The following is an 8,363-nucleotide window of genomic DNA, read 5'->3' as shown; positions in this document are numbered from 1 at the left end:
AAAGATACAAGAACACATTTTTTGTATTATTCTAATATTTGGATAAGCTTGAATTACTATTATTATATAAACCTGTACATTATAATCATTTTTTATTGCTTTAATTTAAACCCGCTTCATTTAATATACTTAAGACACCCTTAACATTGTACAAATATATTTTTGAGTACCAATTATATGATTCATAACACATATAACCAAATAATTGTGTCAAAATACATCCAAGATTATCTTAAAAACAATCCAAAAGTCTTAAGATATTCAACACTATCTAATAAACATAAACAAAATATTCTCACAATAGTGAACAAAATAGTCGTAAATAGTTGCATATTCAAAAGTAAAGGTAGGAATTTATGATCTTCCAAATGTCAGCACACCAAAGCCTTCCAAATTAGATTTTCTTTTCCACTTCACTTGTTGAATCTGGTAAATAAAACATAAAAGAAAAACTAATGAGGTCATGAAATATCATATCATTCATCTAAAATAGTCAATAATATCATCACACATAACCAAATTTACAATAATTGAGTTTGAATAATAAACAAGTTATTATATTACACACATTACTACAACTATCTACACTCAAGTTACCTTAGAACTTTAATTATATGGTGCATAATATAAATACCTCTTGGAATAACCTTTTGAGAAGGCCATGCAACTGTTGAACCAACAGCTTCTCGCATAGTAAGCATCGCATAGTTAGGACGAAATAAATAAGCACCAGGCACAACAGTAACATCAACCCATATACGCATAAAATCTTGTCCAGGAGGAATTTCGTGCACCTCTAAGTCTGGATCACTAGAATCCCAACGGCCTTGAGCAATAATTGCATCTGACCAATCGAGCAAGTAGCAAGCATTCCTTTTTTTTTTTTGATGAAAAGGAATATATATTGAGAACAAACCAAACAAATACAACCACTTCAGACACCACTCAAATGCAAAGTATTACACCTGAACAACTTTATCAAAAAGAGCTAGATCATTTTTCCTAAATTTCTTCTTAGAATGACTAAGAAGCCTACCCCTCACAAAGGACTTGATCATTTTAATAACAAAGCCCACAGAAAAAGAGCTAAACTTAAAGATACAATTGTTCCTATTCCTCCATAACATGTAAACAGCTGCTGCTAAAGCAGCATAAACAACAAATTGCTTCAGCCCCTTCTGTTTACCAGCCATCCAAGAACACCACTCACCATACTGATTCGACCAAATACCTCTTCCCAGCCAGATTTCCACCTGAGATCTAACCTGCCGAGAAAAAGGACACTAAAAAAAAAGATGAGAGTGCGACTCTTGCTCCTCTTCACACACCGGGCAGAGCACAGAGGGCAGATCCAAATGAGAAAGACTGAGTTTATCTCGAGTCAGCAGATGGCCCAAGGTAGCCTGCCAAAGAATGAACCTGTGCTTCAGCACAGTCAAAGAGTTCCAAACCACATTCGCAAAGTTAACTCTGCCTTGTTAAGTAACCTGTGATACAGAACTTTCAAATAAAGTTTGCTGTGAATGACTGCCTCATCAAGCCTATGAGCAGGGAAATCATCTCTAAGCTTAACCAATCATCTCCAATACCAACTCACATCTTGAGGAGCTCTATAATTCCAGAAATCTTGACCCTTTAGATAGATAGAATCCACCCACTTAACCCAAAGAATATCTTTCTTAGAAGATACAGCCCAAACAAACTTGGTATGAAGCACTTTATTCCATTTACAACTATCCTTGAAACCAAGACCACCCATGCATTTAGGCAGGCAAACCTGATCCCAGGCAGTAAAATGCATCTTACTTCGCTGAATATTTCTGTCCTTAAATCCCCAAAGGAAGTTTCTGCATAACCGATCCACCTCCTTGGTGACACTCTTAGGGAGAATGAAAATACTCATCCAAAAAGATCTTATACTCAGAAGCACAGAGTTGATTAATTGCACCCTCCCCACAAAAGAAAGGTGACGACTCGCCCAAGTATGTAATTTCAACTGAATCTTTTTGATAATGATAGCACAATCACCAGCCTTCAATCTAGTTGTTCGAAGAGGAACTCCAAAATATTTCAGGGGGAAATTTCCTTCAGAGAATCGGAGCCCCTCAAGCAAATTTTGAGTCTCTTTTTCAGCCACCCCACCAAAATAAACCTAAGATTTGTCACTATTAGCAGTCAAACCAAAAGCACAACAGAATGCATTAAAACTATCCCTAATAATCTGGACCGAACTATTGAACCCCTTGCAAAAAATGGCCAAGTCGTCTGCAAAACAGAGATTGACAATTTTAAGGTGCTTACATTTAGGATGAAAAAGGAATCCCTTGTCCATGGAAGCTTGCCTTAGTAACCGGGTACAGTATTCCATAGCTAATACAAGCAATGATGGAGATATCGGGTCCCCTTGCCTAAGCCCCTTCCGACCTCTAAACTCCCCTTGAACCTTCCCATTCATAAGAATCAAATAAGTTGGATCCTTCAAGCAAGCCATGACCCATTTGATGAATTTATCCGGAAAACAGAATTCAGTGAGAATGTCCTCCAAAAAATTCCAATCTAGCATATCATAGGCTTTGCTCAAGTCAATTTTCAAAACACACCTAGGGGAAATGTTTTTCCTCTTATAACCTTTAATAATATCCTGAAGAATAAGAATATTATGCGCCAATAACCTGTTTTTAACAAAGGCTCCTTGATTTTGATGAACAAGACTCGGAAGCACCGTTGCCAATCTACCACAAAGCATTTTAGAAATGCACTTGTAAATAGAATTGCAACACACAATAGGCCTATAATCCGTTGCCCGAGAAGGTGTCTCAATCTTAGGGATCAAGGAAATAGTAGCCTTATTAACTTCCGCTGGCAGATTACCACACTCAAAGAAATCCAGAATGGCTACTGAGATTTCAGCCTCTAACTCGCTCCATAACACTTTGAAAAAGCCAGAGCCAAACCCATCAGGCCCCGGACTTTTAATAGAGTTAATGCTAAATAAAGCATCTTTAACTTCCTTGGTAGAGAATGGCTTCACTAAGCTAACCTGCTGGTCCAGGGTCAGTTTATGACCGAGACCAAAACAGGATCTCTGAATGGATCTAGAGGCCATGCTTTTGCTGCCCATAATTTTCTGGAAATGAGTCACAAAGTGATCAACAACATCATCAAATTTTTCAATACTCTGACCTGATTCAGTCACTACAGAAGTGATACAGTTAGAGGCTCTCCTTTGTTTTAAACAGGCGTGAAAATAAGCCGTGTTGTCATCACCAAAACGCAGCCGGTCCACTTTACTTTTCTGTCTCAGGAAACTCTCATAAATTCTGGCATGGTACTCTAGCCTGTCACCTGCTGCAGTTTCTAGTCTTTGAAGATTAACCGAGTGAGGATTACTCTGAAGGGATAACTGAGCAGCCTGGAACTTCTTCTTAGCCAACACATAATTCTGAACAACATCTCCCATGATATGTTTATTAAACTTTCGAAGCACAAACTGAAGCCTGCTCAATTTTTTACAGATACGATCCAGCCCAGACCCTCGTATAGGCTTGCACCAGCTATGCATGACAGCAGTCTTAAATTTTTCATGATTTGTCCACATATTGAAGAACCTGAATAGTTTAACACCACAATTCACAGTAACCTATGTTTTGATAATGCAGTAGCAGTGGTCAGAATGAAGTTCCTAGTTGAACACAGCCTCAGATTGAGGAAAAATGTCCAACCAATCTTCATTCTTAAAAACTCTATCCAATCTCGAGTAGATTCGATCATCATTAGCCTATTTATTAGTCCAAGTAAAATGAGACCCTCTTGCATGCAATTCATCAACTAAACCCAAGGCCCTCCAATTTTGAGCATCTGATAATTCTAGGGAAGAAATAGAGCGACCACCAATTCTATCCGCACCCTCAAAAACAGCATTAAAATCCCCAGCTAACAGCCAAGGAGCAGCTGGGAAACAAAGAGTAGACAGATCCCTCCAAAGAGCCACTCTTTCTTCAATCGAATTTCTACCATAAACAAACGTCACACAAAACAATTTATTAGTCCTTAGACCCTTAACACAAACATGAAGTAACTGATCAGTCTCCTTAAGAACATCTACAGACACCAAACTTTGCTGCCAAATAAGCAACAATCTGCCTTCTGAAACTGAACCAGAAAAATAGCTCCAGCCACTGAAAAAAGATTGCATTATATTCTTAATCTTATCCCCCCGAAGTTTGGTCTCCAACAAGGCACCTATATCAATTTTATTCACAAAACAAAAGGATCTCAGAAATTTCTGTTTCTCTCCCTTATTAATACCTCTAACATTCCAGCTAAGAATGTTGTGATTCTCCATGAAACAAACTTATTGATGATAGTCCCAAGTTTGCAACCTCCATAACCTTATCTTGCAAAGCACTATAGGAATTCATCAAAGTGTTCTTTGCCCTATGAATAGCCTTCTTATTCCCTCCAACCCGTTTAGGGGTAACCCAGTCCGAATTACCTCTGTCATTGGTCTTAGTATCTGGTGTACAATTCTGGTTTACAACTGATGACTCAGGAACAGTTTGCCTTGAACTCTCATGGGGCTTGTCCAACTCCTTAGTAACCACATTATGAGTCTCAGTATCCATACTCCCATTCACTGCATCTTTGACCTCTGTAACAAACGTCTGATCCACAAGGATTTGCCTAGCCTCATCCTCTCCAATCCTGCTTTTTTGTCTCCAAATCTCAGATGGCTTCTTATTACACATTCTTTCAGTATGGCCATATACTTTACACCCCCTACATTAAGTAGGAAGCCACTCAAATTCCAAAAGTTGTTCCATTAGCTGCCCTTTCTCATTGAGAAATTGAACCGATTTAGGGAGATCCTCCGAGAGTTCTATCTCCACTAAAACTCTAGGAAACTGCATCATAGATCTATCCTTCGTAACTTTATCTACCAAAATCGGTACCCCAATCGTGCTCATAAGAGCACTCAAGCACTTAGTGCCCCAATATTGCAGCCCAAGACCTGGCAGTCTAACCCAAACAGGAACTGACTTCACTGCCTTAAGAGTGTCTAAATCAGCAGACCAAGGCTTCACTATCACTGGTTTCCTATCAAAATGTAGCACCCCAGCTTCCAAAACCAGATCCCTAGTGACTTCATCACGAAATTTAACAAGTGCGAACCCATTATTCAGCGTAGAAATTCTCTCAATGCCAAGTTTACCCCATATTCTCTTGATAAAACCTTCAAAAACAGCAAATGGAGGGTTAGCCCCAAGCACCTCGAAAACCATCGCTGAACTCCAGAATGAAATTTCAACTTGGATCTCGTCCAAGTCGACTTGAGCTATTCATTGGCCCTCTCGAACAACTGGCTCCTCAAACCTGAGTTTTGCCCCTCCTTGATTTGGAAGCAAGGCTCAGAACTGAGACCATTTATCCATCGCCTGGCTCTGAAAATTACCAGCATTCTCAGCTAGCTCCTCCTCTATTTCGCTTACTTTCCTACCTCCAAAAGATGTTCCATCAAATTCAGATGGACCTTGAATTCCAGATTCTAGGAAATCCAACATCGAATCAGTAAACTCTTCTTCCATCTCCTCCAAAATAACTTCATCAACCTCAGATCACTGACCCTCAATCGTCTCATGGAACACTAGAGCATCAGCCACCTTCGATTTTGCAGCTGGCATTGGGTTGTTCTTCTTGCGTCTCGCCATGGAGAAACCAGAGAGCACCTATCGCCTTACTATTTTTGTATTAAGTAGCAAGCATTCCTTGCTTTTGTAAAGTTATGGCCCTTTTTAACTCCAACACTCTGCAATTTGAAGACAGTATATTAATTTTTGTATTTGTTTCCTTAAAAAGAAAGAAAACAATTTGAAGATTTACCTTAGGAGAAGGAATATTGTTGGATAAACACATACATGCAACCCTACTAGCATTATGCCCCTACCAAAATACTAAGTAAAGTGAAAGGAAACATACTAGCACCATTGTCATATTTAAGTAAGTACTCTATGAAATATATAATATAATTTAAATTTTAAGTGAATATAATAAAAAAATATAGCTGTAAATGTAGAGATTATATAGAACCTGTAATAGTAGTATTCCAAGAGTTGCTCAGCCGAATCTTGTTGGAAGCTCACCTTTCTCTACAAGTAACTATAGAAAATGTACATAAGCTCTATGCAATGAGAAGATTAATCTTTGGTTCCATGATGTGTTTCTTATTTAAAGATAGTAAATACTAGCAATAATTTGTTTTCTTTGATAAGTTTTAGAAAGGGTGATTTCTTGTAGCTCTTCTCTTGTTTCTTTGTCTTCTTTTTTTTGAGAACAGCTTGCTTGCTTTATTTTTCATATTGTTGTTTTAATGTTTTCTTTGTACATGTGAATATATATACATTTATTAGTTGTATGATTTATTAGTTTCTGTTCATTTTCTACACTTCTAAAATAAAATTACATGAAGAACAAAAGCTGATGAAGACAGAGAAAGAGCAACACCAATCACAATAGCCTCATCAACACTTCTTATATTGACCTGCCATGGGAACATTCTAGTCAGAGTTCCATAGAAAATTTGGAAAAAAAAAGGTAGTTTAGATGTTACCTTAGGGAGAATGAAAGTTTTCAATTAAGTGAAAAAAAACACTATTCCCTGTCTATTGAAGAAGATGAGAAAAATTAAACAAGATTAATGTATGTCTTATGCATTCTACTCAGGCGACTGAGTAAAATAATCCAATGAACAAATCAGACATTAGAAATTCATGCAATAAACTAAAGAATTAATAGGACTATAGAAAAGCAATTCAAAATTGAAAGCAATGTTGATCACTTGCGACAAAGATTAAAGTTGCAGATAGAATAAAATTCTCACCAAATCAGACCTTGAGTGGAAAAGGAACTCCAGGATTCTTTTCCAATAACATTGTTAGAAGGAAGTTCAAACGCTGTGAAAGCAAGTGTAGACAAGATGACCTTCAAGAATAAAACAAGAATGGGGACCATATGGTCAAATGTCCATTCAGCATTCATAAAGGACTAGTCCATATCATGTCTGAACTAGAGAAAATGGTCCAGTAAGACTAAAAATGTGACCAAACCAAGTTCAATACCATAAATTGCATAGAAATATCAGGATTTTGGAAGATTGGTACTTCACTTGACACTTAAAAACAAAGGAATCATTGTTTTCCCCCTTGGAATAAGAACCATCCAATTTTTATTCCCTCTAAAGAACCATTTGAATAGCAAGAATCACAAGCTATTATACTGTTGTTTTCAGGTTTTCAACATTATACCTGAGTCAATCCCAAACCAAAGGCAAATTTTGCAAGAGCTTTTAGACGTGCAAATGAAAGTTCCAAACCCATTTCAAATAGCTGAAACGAAAAAATAAATAAATAAATTGAGAGTTCAAAGTAAATAAGGTGTGATTTACACAATATATTGCAATAAATAGTTAACATGGTCTCTAGTCAAACTATGCTAAACAAATGATCCTAGGATATAATTCTTTGTTAATTACAAGCATCGACCCTCAACTTTTATACTTCATCCCATTTCTCTTAACTAGTCTCCATATGACCTTTGCAAATTTTGATATAATTGAACTGAGAAAGTACAAGCAAAATAATCATTTTACAGTGTGGGTTGCATCAAATATATAATGAAGGAAAGAAAATAAAATATGAAAGAGTTGTTTCTAGAAACAATATTTCTTAGCATTATCTTCTAACACCACAATTCATTTAAATAATCTATCTTCATATTTATAATATTAAATTTTGGCATTGTTCAAAATTAAGTTTCAAAATCAAAATGAGACCAACTCTGAAATTGAAGTAGTAATATCATAGTACACACCTTTTGAATGAGTTAAGGATTTGTGAGAATATTAAGAGCATTGACAAGATGATTCTTAAAGGATAGGAAGAGGAAGAGGAAGAGAAAATTCTAGTAACAATTCTTTTACATGAAACAAAATTTCATAGTAAAATAATGCTGATTAAAAGGATTACCAAGAAAAGAATTCCCCATTCAGACAGAACTGTGACATCTGTTAGATTTATAATTAACACATACATGCGACCCTTTTTAATTTATTTTCAACATATATATAGGTATGTACTTGTCCACAACCTTATTATATCTGTTCACACACTAACAGAGAATCTTTGCCATGGGTCCTATCTAGCTAGTTCCAGCCTACTATATCACCCACACACACACACTCTCTCTCTCTCTCTCTCTCTTTCTCTCTACATATATACACATCTTTAAATTGTCCATGTGTCATGTATATAATATAAACTATAAACAAGTATATTATACATATGTGTATTCAGATTTCTTAATTTATG

At 36.5% G+C, this 8,363-nt stretch overlaps 1 long non-coding RNA gene across 1 annotated transcript; it reads right to left on the bottom strand.

Annotated features, from left to right (window-relative positions):
- Positions 1 to 6,492: 6,492 nt before the first annotated feature.
- LOC133803643 (uncharacterized) lies at positions 6,493 to 7,433 on the bottom strand. The gene is made up of 3 exons (XR_009878077.1): positions 7,302 to 7,433; positions 6,878 to 6,978; positions 6,493 to 6,538 (listed from the first exon to the last, which is right to left on the bottom strand). It is a non-coding gene; the product is annotated as an uncharacterized LOC133803643 (long non-coding RNA).
- Positions 7,434 to 8,363: the final 930 nt, after the last annotated feature.

This window comes from Humulus lupulus, chromosome X (assembly GCF_963169125.1).
Source record: "Humulus lupulus chromosome X, drHumLupu1.1, whole genome shotgun sequence".
In the NCBI taxonomy this organism is placed as follows: Eukaryota; Viridiplantae; Streptophyta; class Magnoliopsida; order Rosales; family Cannabaceae; genus Humulus; species Humulus lupulus.
This window is presented reverse-complemented; position numbering and strand designations above follow the sequence as displayed.